Consider the following 12,761-nt stretch of genomic DNA (forward strand, 5'->3'; position numbering starts at 1 on the left):
GAGGCCTGGCGTGCTACAATTCATGGGGTCATAAAGAGTTGGGCACAACTGAGCAACTGATCTGAACTGAACTGTGTGTGTTTATTTGGAGATGGGAGGTGAGGCGAATCAGACATTTCTAGGAATCAAAAGGCTGTCAGCCAAAAAGTGCATTATTCCCAGAAAGGAAAGTTTCAGTGAAATAATTAAAACAAGTTTGGCCAGCACTACTGAAGAGCTCATTGGCCAGAACTGTTGTTGCTGATTCAGTTACTACTTCTTTTCCTTGAACTGCTTTTCCCATCATAAATGGGGCTAAGTAATATCTTTAAAAATTCCAAGTACAAAATGAAACATTGTGCATCTTCTTGCTTCCATCCTCAGAGAGGATTGCAAAACTCTACAGTGCCCTGTATTTCTTTTAGAGCTGTAATCCAGATTCATATTCTCTTCCCTACAGGCCACCTTAACAGGAGAGGTTCAGAAACAAAGTCTGTCTGGTTGCTGCTTACTAATCCACCCACAAGTGATTCCTATGTCTCTAACATACCATGGTAAACCCCTCACCAAATCCACCCCCTTTGTGGCAATCTAGAAACACTATGCGGAGAAGGCAATGGCACCCCACTCCAGTACTCTTGCCTGGAAAATCCTGTGGACAGAGGAGCCTGGTGGGCTACAGTCCATGGGGTCTCGAAGAGTTGGACACAACTGAGCAACTTCACTTTCACTTTTCATTTTCATCCATTGGAGAAGGAAATGGCAACCCACTCCAGTGTTCTTGCCTGGAGAATCCCAGGGACAGGAGAGCCTGGTGGGCTGCCGTCTATGGGGTTGCACAGAGTCGGACACGACTGAAGCGACTTAGCAGCAGCAGCAGCAGAAACACTATGAGGTTGTTTCATTTAAGGGATCATCCACCTGTTGATTTCTTTTTCTGCCTTATTTTACCCCTATCAAAGTACATATAATACAAAAATAAATGGTGACCTAGGTTTATTTAGGATAAGCCACATGAGATGGCCATTATTTGATCATTCTACCAAACAACAGATACAACCAAACAATGTCAGTATACTCAGCTATGGTATAAGTCTATTAAGAAATTGTGTCCAGGGATTTGGAAGCTTGAGTGGGGAAGTTCAAATGCTCTAGTAAGAAGATAACTCCATGGAGATGTTTATGAGTTCTATTAAAATTAACAGTTAATAAATTTTATTATTTATCTCTTCAATACTGAGAACACCTAATGAAAACCCGTGGTGTGCTCAGATGATTTCTTAGATGTTCAGGCAAGAAAGTTGAGTAAGATATAACTCCTGACCCAAAGGCACCCACAGTCTACTAGCCTGTATTCTACTTGAATTTGAATGGAAGCATTAGCTTTAAAGTCTGTGTTGCCAAAATATTATATTTTAAACATTAATTTCCCCCTATTTTTATAATTAAATATAATTTTTTATTTAAAAAGAAAGTAATACCTGTTCATTATTAGTGAAATATTACATAAATGTGCTAGTTATATAGTAAACCTCCTGTGCTGGTGTTATCTATTTGGAATTTTAAGATATTTCAGTGTGACTATATCTAGACAGTGCTAAGGAATCATTAAAGTGGCTATTTTGTAAAAATTCCTTGGAATACCTTCTCCTGAGAAAATTTAAGGAAGAAAATATACAAAGACAACCTTCAAGACCTGTGCTGTCAAAATACAAACATAATCAAGGGTCATTATCAAATTCAGGTCTCCTGCATTGCAGGAGGATTCTTTACCATCTGAACCATCAGGGAAGCCTATATATATATATATATATATATATATATATGTGTGTGTGTGTGTGTGTGTGTGTGTGTGTGTGTGTATCACATTCCAAAGAATCCTGTTGGAAAATTTTGAAAGAAAGAAAGATTTATTGAATAAACATTAAGAGCAACAAAGAATTCCCAAAGGGAAAAAAATGTTCAGGGAATTTCTAATTAAAAAGAACTGAAGAATTAAATAATGGCACAGATCATAGGCTGCCTCAGAACTGTTTCCATCCTGACATTTAAGAAGAACGAAAAGCCACTCTGCAGACTTTGGCCAGCAGCCTTGGGTGGAATGTCTCAGCGCTCCAGGGGCCATCTGGGTCAGAAGCCACCTTGTTTTTCCAGCCTTCTTTGGGACCAGGAGGGTGATGGAGACCAGCAGTGGTGAGGTATCAAGAGAATATTTAAAAAAGATTATGTCAGAGCACATACTGCATAAATCCCTTGGCATTCCTTGGCAGCAATAAATAACTTAGCTCTAGAATCAAGGTGAATGGAAAAAATCAAGAGAGCTATAATGGTGAGAAATGAAACTATTTATAACAGTAGTTTTCAAACTTTTTAGTCCCGGGAGATTATACTCAAAAAAATTATTGAGGCCCCTAGAGTTTGTTTAAAGGGTTATAACTAGCTTATCAGTTATAAATTAAAACTAATAAAAAGTTTAAATTTTACTTTATTCACTTAAAGAGAGCAATAATACAGCCAGTATTCTTGTTTATTTAGTTGCTAAGTCGTGTCTGACTTTGCAACCCCATGGACTCCTCTGTCCATGGGATTTTCCAGGCAAGAATATTGGAGTGCATTGCCGTTTCCTTCTTGAATAGTCAGTATATGTTGACATAGATGTTTTTATGAAAATAACTTTTGAGTGATGTGCATCCCTCAGTGTCTTGTGCTCCCAGACATCTTGCTGTGGATGCCAAGAATGCAAGCCTCTGACAGCTCTGTACCCAGATTTTCCCATGGTTGGGTAGACAGCAAGCAGCCTTGAGGGATAAAGTAACACGTTCCTGCAGTACAAAGAGTAGGTTTGCTCATTGCTTGCGATAAATGACAGGCTCCTCAAGGTCAGTCCTTCTCTTTATCATGCAGCTCACTGCATGTACAGGCATCCATCTAGACCCATCCATGTCACCCCGGGGACCTGGTGTTCACTGGGGAAAATTTTTTTTTTTCCCACTGGGGAAATTGACGTAATATACTGACCTTCTGGCTACTGGTACTGCTGTGAGCAATAAAGTCTTTTGACTCTGACACAGAAGTCTCATGCCTTCTGTCAACCTCCATTAAACTGGATAAGCTAACTTGTTAATCTGCCAAACCTCAGAGCTTTTATAGTTCTTGACAATAACAACCAAACACTGTAATAAGAAGAGCATTAACATTTTTGCAAATCTCTAATGTCTGGCTTAATAGAAGAGAGGCTCTCATCTGATTCAATTCTTTGTAATATGTTGTTTCAGTTGAAACAGATGAAGAAAATCTGGCCTCACACAAACGTGTAATTGGAAAGTTGACAACTCTGTCAATCCCCTAAAAAGATCTCAGCATCCCTGTAGCTCTTGGATTACACTTAGAGAACCGCTGATTGACTGCTATGTAGCTTATTTCCTACATTAAGATGATTTTTATATTGGCCTTTCTGCAATTACAGGACTTGCATATTCCACAAAATTCTTGCTTAGGAAGATGAAATTGCAAAAAGCTTAAAATTATGTGTTTTGTTACTGTTATTGTTGTGTTCGCTCTTTGTTACAGAAATGTTCCACTTATCCAAATAATCAACCACTAAACTTTCCCTCGGAGTAACAGATCACTTATAGGACTCATCAAAGACTATTTATTCTTCAAGGCTAACTTCAAATCCCTTGCCCTTGCTGGGCCCATCAACTGTAAACAACTATTTCATAAATTTTGCCAAATCTCTCATCCCTTCTACCGCATTGAAAGACCCACAATAGACTCCCCAGTCCTTGCAAATACTTTGCCTTGACCACCACTTCTTGAGACACTACTAAACTACTGTCAGTATAATGACCTCCCTTAGTGGAATAAGCAATAAACTTGTTTGTTTTGTTTTTATATATGTAAACAGGTTTGGTAGTTTTTACAAGATGTTGGTAATTGACAATTCACTTCCTATTTAGATCGCTGTCTCTCCAATAAATGGGTCTCTGCTTTGAGAAACTAAGCATCAGATATGTTTAGTTCTTGGATCTTCCCTGGTGGCTCAGATGGTAAAGCATCTGCCTGCAGTGCAGGAAACCCAAGTTCGATCCCTGGGTCAGGAAGATTCCTTGGAGAGGGGAACAGCTACCCACTCCAGTATTCTTGCCTAAAGAATTCCACGGACAGAGAAGCTGCAGCCACAGTCCACTGAGTCACAGAGAGTCAAACATGACTGAGCTACTGACACTTTCACACTTTCACTTGGTAGTTTTTACAAGATATTGTCAATTGACCATCTATTTCCTATTTAGATCACTGTCTCTCCAGTAAATGGGTCTCTGCTTTGAGAAAATAATTATCAGATATGTTCAGTTCAATCTTTCCTGCATAGGTTAGAAAGAGAAACTTATGGAGTCCTTCATTACATGGAAAAGTCTTGATATTCAATCTATCATCAAATCTATAAAATTAGGGTTGCTGGATTTAACAAATAAAAATACAGAAGACTCAGTTAAATTTCAGTTTCAAAAAATAGTGAATAGTTTTTTTTTTTCACTTTCTTTTTTTTTTTTATTTTTTTACTAATAAAAATTTCTAAAAATAAACCCTCCTCCCTCCTCCCTCTCCATACCATCCCTCTGAGTTTTTTAGTATAAATATGTCCCAAATATTGTATTCAATGTTTTGTGTTTTATCTGTTAGTGTGTTAATATTAGTTACTCAGTCATGTTGAACTGTTTGAGACCCTGTGGACTGTAGACCACCAGGCTCCTATCTCCATGGGATTCTCCAGGCAAGAATACTGGAGTGGGTTGCCATTCTCTTCTCCAGGGGATCTTCCTGACCCAGGAATCAAATCCAGGTCCCTTGCACTGCAGGCAGATTCTTTACCATCTGAGCCAGCAGGGAAGTCCATGTTTTATCTGTTATCCTACATAAAATCTGTGCTGCCAGTTTTACAACAAACATTATGCATTTGCTTATTATTCATGATCATGAAAGTTCCTAGTCACTCTATATAATTGATTACAGTTATTACCTTGCTTTGGGTTCCTTACTTTAGGTAAGTAAGCCAATTTCAGAGGAAGTATGAAAAGAGCAAAATCCAAAGAGGACAAAAGAAAACTCACTGTCAAAGAATCCTGAAATTTTCTTTTTGTTTAAATTTTTGTGCCCCAAATTTTAAGGTGTCAGCTATAATGGTAGGCTATCATGGATTCCAACTATGTAGAGAGAAAGTCACGGAATAGTGTAGTGTAGTGCCCACGGAACTGCCGACATTACACTTAGTATGTAAGAGACCAAGTTCAGATATTGGGATGCAGAGGTAATGCCAAAGATGAGACTATGATAATACAATAACAAGTGTCAAAGTTTTTCATAGCTTATAGGGCTTATATACTGAAATGGTAAGATTTTTTGTCTGGATTTCAGGGTAATAATGTCTTAAACCTAATGTTCAAACACATGCTGATATCCAACACTCATTGAGATCATCTAATGTTTAAGGTCAACGAAGAATAAGAACAATCTTCAAACTGTTCTGGTATACTAATAATACTACGATTTTGCATAACTAAATCTTTTTGAGAACTAATCTTTTATGTATTAATAGCACCATGACATAGAGTGAATTATACCAAACAGAGGTAGAAGCCTTGGATTTTAACCCCAGTTCTATAGCTAATTAGCTCTTTAAACTTGGGCAGTTTGTTTCCTGTGTTAGTTTTCTGTGGCTGCCATAACAAAGTATCACAAGGTAGGTGGCTTAAACAACAGAAATTTGTTTTCTCACGGTTCTGGAGGCAAAAAGTACAAGAACAAAGTGCATCAGAGTTGGTCTCTTCCGTGGCCATTTTCTCCCTGTGTGTTCACATCACCTTCCCTCTGTACACACCTGCAAAAGCCTGAATGTATTTCCTCAAAATTTATATGATAAAATCCTAATCCTCAATGTGAAGATAGTTTTAGAAAGTGAGACCTTTTGGAGGTGAATACATCTTGAGGGTAGAGTCCTCATGAATGGCATTAGTGTCCTTAGAAGAGACCCCAGAGAGATCCTTTGCCCCTTCCACCATTGAAGATGGCAAAAAGATAGCCATCTATGAACCAGGCCCCCACTATACACCAAACCTGCCTAAACCTTGATCTCAGACCTCCCAGTCTCAAGAACTATGAGAAATAAATTTCTGTTGTTAATAAGCCACCCAAGCTCTAATATTTTGTTACAGCAAGTCAAAGAGAATAAAAACTGCTATGTCCAAATTTCCTCTGATAAGAACACAAATTAAATAGGATTACCTTAATGACTTCATTTTAATTTAATTATCTCTTTAAAGGTCCTATATCCAAACACAGTCACATTCTGAGATACTGGGAATTACAACTTCAACAGGTGGATTTTGGGGGACACAATGCAGCCCGTATCAGTTCCCCTTTTCAGAGTCTTGGTTTCCTGTCTCATAAAGGAAGGATATTAAAATTGATGCTTTCTAATGTCTCCTCTTTATGATTTATTTATAATAAATCAGATTACCTGTTACAGTTTATGGACTACAAAATTAAAACTAGCTGGTAAAAGTCTCAAGAAAACCATTATTCATCAACAGAAATGTCTGAAATCATGATGCCATTACAGTGCTAATGAATACCACAGGTGGCATATATTTATCTGAATTTCGAACAGTTGTAGCTTTTTAAGTGTAGTGAAATGATTCAGCAAAATTTGTATGGTATGAAAATGTACATAATTGTCTTTATCTTATTCAAGTAGGATCCAGCAGGACACTGCAAATATCTGCTAAAATGTCCATTGATTGATGCTAAAAACAAATTATTTTTATTGAGGCTACATCAATCAGGGCAATAACACCATCGTCTATGGTCTGAGGATATAGGAAGAGATTTGTATTTGCACCTCTTATTTTGTTTCTTTCTTTCTGTAATGATTTTATAACTAAGGTCAAAGCATAGTATGTGTTTTCTCAGAGTTTTAGATTTTTTGATTAATGACCTAGTAGACAAGAAACATTTATCTCCATACTTGCTTGGAGAAACTCAAAGGAAAAGCTACATAAAACTTCTCTTTGGTGGATACAGAGGCCTCAGTAAGTTTTTCAGATGCATCTTGGTCATAACCACATAAACATGAATGTGTTCAATAAAAATAATCTAGGCCAGTGGATAAGAAACTTTGGCCACCTAGAATTATCTGAGAAGTATCTTCAAAATAAGATTATTCTAGCCTCACTTCAGCATATTTTGATTTTAGAGAGAAGCTAAGAGTCAAAATGTTGACAAGGACATTATTCCTTCCCCCACCTAGAAAGATAAACAAAGGCTGGTCCACCTGTGTTTGGAAATCTCTGATAGAACCCTGGATCTCATAAGCCTTGGGACCTTATGTGTTATACAATGTTATAACCTTGGACTCTACTTATAAGACTAGCACCCCCATAGCATTGGGATGGTTTGGTTTTACTCTCCATTGCCAGAGATATTCTCTATTCCACAAGGTCAAGAACCATGTGTAAGGGAACAGTAATATATTATCAAAGTATGGAGATACATCTAAGAAACTAACATACTTAAGAAGCTCTATTTCCTAATCATCAGGAAACTTGAGTCTCCTATTAAGCATCCCAACTGCTTACATGAATTTGAAAAGAAAAAAAAGCTATGACTATTATCTAGTTGGCCTTGTCCTCGGGTGCATTTTCTCCTAGTCTGTACAATTCATTTGTAAGAAAAAATTTTGCAAGATTTTGAAATTTAGTGAGCACACTATCTAGTTCCCCAAAAGGTTATCTGAGTCTTCGCCTTTGACTATATTACTTTACAGCACCTAGAGGGGGAAGCTAATTGTAGAAACATGTAGTAGGCAGAATACTTTTTGTCCACAGAAATGCAAATTGTATCCCATGTGTTTAGTGTGGCCAATGATTATTTCCCTGTGAATATTGATCAGTTTTGTCAGTTTGAACTCATTTATTAAAATCATGTCAACATTACTTATCTGATAATAAATATTTGGTCCTTTAGGTTTTTATTTGAATGGTTTTTATCTTACTTTGTCAGAGACGGCAATGGCACCCCACTCCAGTACTCTTGCCTGGAAAATCCCATGGACGGAGGAGCCTGGTAGGCTCCAGTCCATGGGGTCGCTAAGAGTCAGACATGACTGAGTAACTTCACTTTCTCTTTTCACTTTCATGCATTGGAGAAGGAAATGGCAACCCACTCCAGTGTTCTTGCCTGGAGAATCCCAGGGACGGGGAAGCCTGGTGGGCTGCCGTCTACAGGGTCACACAGAGTCGGACACGACTAAAGTGACTTTGCATAGCATAGCATATCTTACTTTGTACTGATTAATTGATGAGTTAAATAAAAGATTTAGCAGTTGTTCACCTAGATGAGAGTCATGATCATATCCACTTTTGAAATTTATTATTCACTCTGTTCATTTATTAAACATTTACTGACTATGCACTGGGTACTGCATGTTACAATAGTAAGCAAAACAGATACAGTCCTTGTTTTTACAGAGTGTACAGTCAAAAGGGAGAAACAAAGTCAACAGGTTCTAAGCAGTATGTTGTCTCTGTGGTAGGAGTCCTTAAAATGGCCTAAGAGCCCCAGTACCCAGTGTTCATGCTCCTACATCATCCCCTCCCCTTTCATGTGGGTTGGATGTATTGACTTGTCAGAAAGCAGAGAACGGGAGAGAAGAGAAGAAAGGAAAGGAGAGGAGGAATGTTACTTCTAAGATTAGGTTATAGAAAATTATAAATCCAGTATTGGGCACCCTTCCTTGTTTCTTGCTTGCTGGCACTGTGCTGAAAGCCAGCTACTGTGCTATGATCTGCCCCGAGGAGAGCTTCCTATGGAGAGAACTGCTGTGTCCTGCCAATAGCCACACAAACGAATTTAGAAGTGCATCCTCGCTAGGTCCATCCTTGAGATGACTACAGAGCTAATCAAGCCCTTAATTGCATACTTGTGAGGGACTGAACTGAAGAGGCATGGGTAATTATTACCCATAGTAACTATGGATGGGCTTCCCAGGTGATGCAGTGTTTAAAAAAAAATCTACCTGCAATGCAGGAGATGCAAGAGACAGGTTCAATCCCTGGGTTAGGAAGATCCCCTGGAGTCAGAAATGGCAGCCCTCTCCAGTATTCTTGACTGAAAAATTCTATCAACAGAGGAGCCTGGTGGTGTCCAGTCCATGAGGTCGCAAAGAGTCGGACACAACTGAGCATGCACACATGCACGTTAAATAGTTTATGTTGTTGTTTTGAGCCATTAAGTTTTAAAGTAACGAGTTATGCAACGATAGACAACTATTATATTCTTTTTCTTGGAAAACCATCAAAATATTGTATCTCAGCCACCCCACCGGTAATCACAAAGCTTAGGTCAATCGTCCAGGAATCAGAGTATCCAGGTCCAAGTGAACCAAACTGGGAACTGCAGACACCACAGTGCAAACATTCAGAAAGGCAAACCATTCTTCTCCCAGAGGGGATCTAATGCGACAAGAGAATTTTTACCACCTACTACAGATGTTACAGTTGCAAAAGGGAAGTATCGGTTTGTGATGCTATATTAATCATGGAATAGCTCTTTTTAACAAGATTTTTAAAAAATAACCCAGCCTACATTTGGTTTCTTCTCATATTGTTTCCAACACTAGTCCTGTTCTCTTTTTTGTGATTTCAGCAGTTTCATATGTCATCCTTTTGTAAGAGATTACCTGGGCCAGCTTGAAAAACAATAGGCAAAAGAGAAAGCCCACAGATTTTGAAACAAGAAGTTCCTGGGTTTGAATTCTGGCTGTCACCAATTGTAGAGCCTTGGATAAATCTCTGAACCTTTAAACAAGCATGCTAATACATTTATGAGTTGCTGTATTTAAACTTCAAATTTTGAAGTAATGCATTGAAAGACTCAGCACACAGTAAGTCTACATAAATACAGATCTTTCTCCACTTCGACATTTACATCCCAATAAACCCATTGTAAACTGAAAATATCTTAAGCCAAAACAGCATTTAAAACACTTCATCTGGGACTTCCCTGGTGGTCCAGTGATTAAGACTCCAAGCTCCCAATGCAGGGGCTCCAGGTTCTGAACTAGATCCCGCATGCTGCAGCTAAGAGCCAGTGCAGCCAAATAAATTGCGCGTGCACATACACACACACACGCACGCACGCACGCACGCGCCTCATCTACCGAACACCATAGCTCAGCCGAGCCTACCTTAAACATGCTCAGAATATTGTTAGGCAAAATCATTTAACACAAAGTCTATTTTATAATAAAGTGTTGAATATCTCATGTAAATCACTGAATACTGTGCTGAAAGTGAAAGACAAAATGGTTTTAAAAGTGTGCGTTGTTTCTCCTTGCAATTGTGTGGCCGACCAGGGGCTGTGGCTCGCTGACTCTGCTGGCGTCACAGGAGGGTATCTATTGCTGTGTCACTAGCAGGGCAGGAAAATATCAAAACTCAGTCTGAAGTATGGTTTCTACTGAATGTGTCTCACTTTCACACCACGTGCTAAGTGTGTGTGCTAAGTGTGTGTGACTCTTTGCAACCCTATGGCCTGTAGCCTGCCAGGCTTCTCTGTCCATGGGACTCTCCAGGCAAGAATACTGGAGTGGGTTGTCATGCTCTCCTCCAGGGAATCTTCCTGACCCACCTGTCCTAAGTTTCTTGCATTGGCAGGCAGATTCTTTACCACTAGTACCACCTGGGAAGGCCACTGTAAAGTCAAAAAATCAAGTTGAACCATCATCAGCTGGGAACCATCTATAATCATCATCATTATCATTCCTTCTCTCATGTTTTTTCTTAAGGCCAATCTTACAGCATCTCCAACATATTTTATTAAAATTCCCTTTGTCAAGCTGTTTTTAATAGCAAGACATTCTAGGTTCTACCCACATGCTGATCCCAGAATCTAGAAAATCCTATTTCGGAGTACAGGTATATTTATAACATGGAAGTATTGGCTCAAGCATTATGGAAAGGTTGTTTACAGACATTTGCCAAGAAAAAAAGCACAGCAAGCTGACCACAGGCAATTCATAGTCTGCCCTCTCCCCTAAAATAAAATAAAATGAAATATAGAATAATTGACCAACAACTTAAAACATTTAAAAATCTTTGAACTAAATTTAACAATATATATTTGGTTGCCTCCTGAGTGGGAAAATCTTGAAATTCAGGGCACAGGAATAGAAGGGAGAATTCATCTTAATGGCATTTTTGATACTAGTGTAAAATTTTTGTACTATATGCAGATATTACCAAAGCAAAATGTGATTAATGAAAACATACCCACTCTGAACCCTATTTAATACTGTACAATTTCCCCTTCAGTTTTATTATTCCCAACATTTATTTTTTCTCTTTTAGTAGAAGAGAACATGAATTCTAAAAGTTTTTTTTTTTTTTCAGAAATAATACACGTATCAGTTTTTTATCCCATAGAGCAGAGGTCCCCAACATTCTTGGTACCAGAGACTGGTTTCATGGAACACAATTTTCCCACAAATGCGGGCGGGATAGTGGGGCGGGGTGGGTAGTGGGGAATGGTTTTGGGAGGACTCAAGCATATGACATGTATTGTGCATATTATGTCTAGGATTATTATGTCAGCTCCACCTCAGATCACTAGGCATTAGATCCCAGAGGCTGGCAGCCCCTGCCATAGTCACCCCCAATTGCATTCTTACCTCCAATTTGATCTAGCACTTCACCCTGCTCATCTGTAGTCGGGAAGGCGGTCACCTCTCTTCCAGCCTCTTCTGGAAGAAGGAAAAAACTCCCCACCAACTTTCAGGCCATCACTGCTCATTAGCCACAGCTGTAGGCAGTTCACCCTCAGCTGCACAGGGACTCGTGGACTCTGTTGGATGGGTCAAACTAAAAGCCCTTGTTCTCCCCTCGGCCTCCAAGATCCAGGCAATGATGTGGGCTGCTTGGGTATTGTCTGTGCTCTTGGATATTTATAATAGTGCCTCCTCATTTAAGAGAAAAAGTAAGACAAGGAAGGGGAAAAAAACACTTAACAAAACTTAGAAGAGCCGTTTTAATTGTTGTTAAACCCAACTGATAGTAATAGCTATTTCAATGGGCTTAGGGTTCTTATCTCTGCTGGATGGTTAGTGGAAAATGTATGTCTTTGAAATGATTAGAGCCAAGATTCCAAGGAAACAAAACAAAAGCAAAGAACTTGAACCAATTCAAAGCAAATTAACTCCTAATTAACCAACACAGACCAAATGTTTTGTACCTTTGGTAAAATAAATAAATAAAAGAACCAAATGAGGCACTGTCGCTGTAACAGACATGGTATTTATGTTACAGGGATTTTTATGGGTCTAAGAAGATCTGCTTTGGCTTCTATGGAGATTTGAAAGGTCCTGAGAGGGGCTGAGTAGAAGGGAAGGTGATGAGGGTGTGCCCCCCTCTCCCCCATCACTTCTTCACCAGGAACAGTAGGTCGGTTTGGCCCCAGACCCTGGGAAGGCACACCCACTGCCCCACTCCATCAGGGACCTTGCTTCTTTTTGTTTCTTCTCTTTTGTTTTCCCCTTCTGTCTGATATGAAGGAGGCCAGATGTTATTAGTTTTATAAAAATTTCACTGGTACTCCTCTGATTCTAACCTTTAGCTTATTTTATTGGATTTTAATTTCAGCATTATATTAGTTCTTTTTTATTTTTAGTTTTCACTATCATTTAATATCATTGTGATTAATTAATTTTCTTTACCATTAACATTCTCCAA

General features: G+C 38.8%; 1 long non-coding RNA gene across 3 annotated transcripts in view; it reads right to left on the minus strand.

The window, feature by feature from the left end:
* The window catches only part of LOC147374315 (uncharacterized), a 68,046-nt gene extending 55,572 nt beyond the window's left edge, over positions 1 to 12,474 (minus strand). The window contains exons 1-2 of one of the 3 annotated variants that reach the window (XR_015162627.1): positions 11,705 to 12,474; positions 1,871 to 2,137 (exon numbers count right to left, since the gene is read on the minus strand). This is a non-coding gene — a long non-coding RNA (uncharacterized LOC147374315). Of the gene's footprint in view, positions 1 to 1,870; positions 2,138 to 11,704 lie in introns of those variants that run through there. The other 2 variants (XR_015162628.1, XR_015162629.1) reach the window with 2 other exon arrangements.
* Positions 12,475 to 12,761: the final 287 nt, after the last annotated feature.

This window comes from Bos grunniens, chromosome 4 (assembly GCF_055505025.1).
Source record: "Bos grunniens cultivar Pamir isolate PY7600 chromosome 4, Bosgru_T2T1.0, whole genome shotgun sequence".
NCBI classification, from domain to species: domain Eukaryota; kingdom Metazoa; phylum Chordata; class Mammalia; order Artiodactyla; family Bovidae; genus Bos; species Bos grunniens.